Genomic DNA, 1,948 nt, shown 5'->3' with positions numbered 1-1,948 from the left:
TTCCACTTCGGTTGACCCCATCGTATATCCAAATCACCGCAAAGCCACGAAAATTTTATCGCATGACATTTCCTAATATTCACCTCCATGCCATTTATTGAGCACCATTCCAGCAGAGTATCTACAGCCATTTGAAGAGCACAGCAGTCCATACGTGATGTTACTACACGAAACAATTTCAGATCTTCTGCATACATCAACTTAGGCGATTTGAGAACAGCGCAAATATCGTGAATAAAGAGTACGAAGAGCAGAGGACCCAAGTGACTGCCCTGCGGCACGCCAGAGGTGACAGAAAAGGGCGATGAAACTGACGAGCCAATCCGTACGTGTGCACTACGATCAGCCTTTTCTCAATTTTGTCAATCAGCAGAGAAACGTAGCTCATGAGATTTGTTGTAGTAGTTTTTTGACAAACCCATGTTGTTCGTTTGCGATGATGTGGCGGACAGATGGGTATATGAGATCCAGCAGCAGCACTTTCAAAAACTTTCGGCATGCAGCTCAGAATCAATATTCCTCTGTAATTTTGCATATCGTGGACGTCACCTGATTTATGAATAGGGATTATTGATGCAGTTATCCATAATGCGGGAAACTGCCCTTCTCTCAGCGAACGGTTGAAAGTAGACGGCAAAGCCAACGAGGAGCTGCATGCCTTGATGAAAGAAGGTTGCAACTTATCCGGTCCGGCTCCCTTCAAGGCTTCGAGACTGCTCAGCTTCCTGTAGACGTCCTCTTCGGTGAATGAAATAAGCCGTATGTTCTTACATTTTAAGAATGAAACTCGATTTCGGTCATTTGACCACCACGGGACCGTTCTCCGCGTTTGATCCGTTGGATCCAATTTTCCGCTACCCGGTCACACATTTTGACCTGAATATTGCGAATTTGGCGTTGAATGTTGTCTCTGAGCCCTTCTAAAGTCGCTGGCTTGTCGTATTGCACACAAATGCTGACAATAGTCATGCGGCTGCAGCTAACACCGACCAATTGTAGAATCTGCTTCGCGGAGAGTAAACAAAATAGTTATGTTCTTTCTAATATCTATTGAAAACTCCCTGAAATTTTTTTTGTAACTGTCGCGAATTTATCTCAATTTTTTTTGTAACTGTCGCGAATTTTCTCAACGCGAATTTATCTTCTCGCTCCAAAAACAAATATCTTCGGCGGTGCTGTCGGTCTGCACTGGGAAGCCGCTATGTCTGATAATATAAATACATGATGCATTTGTCGACCTGTGCCGGTTACGCTACGAGCTGGATAATATAAAACCATCTTTATTCATATATTCTCTCCTGGTGTGAAATTATAGGGTACACAGAGAATAGATGCCTAGATCTTGACTCTACAGCTGGATCAAAGAATGTTTCCAGATGTGTGAAAGCACTCCTTTGTGTTTTTCGTCTTCAAAAAGGAGATAAATGTACCCAGGTCAATCAAATTATCTGCCGCATCTAAGCTGTTTGAGAAGATCGTAAACGATGCTGTCTTCTTGGAAGTTAAGAGCTATATCTCATCAGTACAACATGGTTTAATGCCAGGACGCTCGGTCAACACAAATCTTCTCGATTTCTAAAAGTTTTGTGTCAACCGCCTAGAAGAACGTGCTCAAGTTGATGCTATTTATACCGACATAAAGGCCGCTTTCGATCAAATTGACCACCGTATTCTGTTGAGAGAGCATCCCGTCTTGGTGCTTCTGAAGGATTCATCAACTGGCTGAGGTCATACTTTTCATGAAAAACTCTCCGTGTTAAGCTCCAGCCTCAACTCCGTTTGCTGTTTGTTCGGGAGTACCACAAGGCAGCAATCTAGGGGCACTGCTATTCGTAATATTCTACAACGATGTGTGGCTTATTCTAGCATCCGGTTGTGTGTTGATGTAAGCAGACGAATGAAGATCTATGTTTTTTCTCAATGATAAAAACGAACAATTTATCACTTT

Source organism: Toxorhynchites rutilus, chromosome 1, assembly GCF_029784135.1.
Source record: "Toxorhynchites rutilus septentrionalis strain SRP chromosome 1, ASM2978413v1, whole genome shotgun sequence".
Taxonomy (NCBI): Eukaryota; Metazoa; Arthropoda; class Insecta; order Diptera; family Culicidae; genus Toxorhynchites; species Toxorhynchites rutilus.
This window is presented reverse-complemented; position numbering follows the sequence as displayed.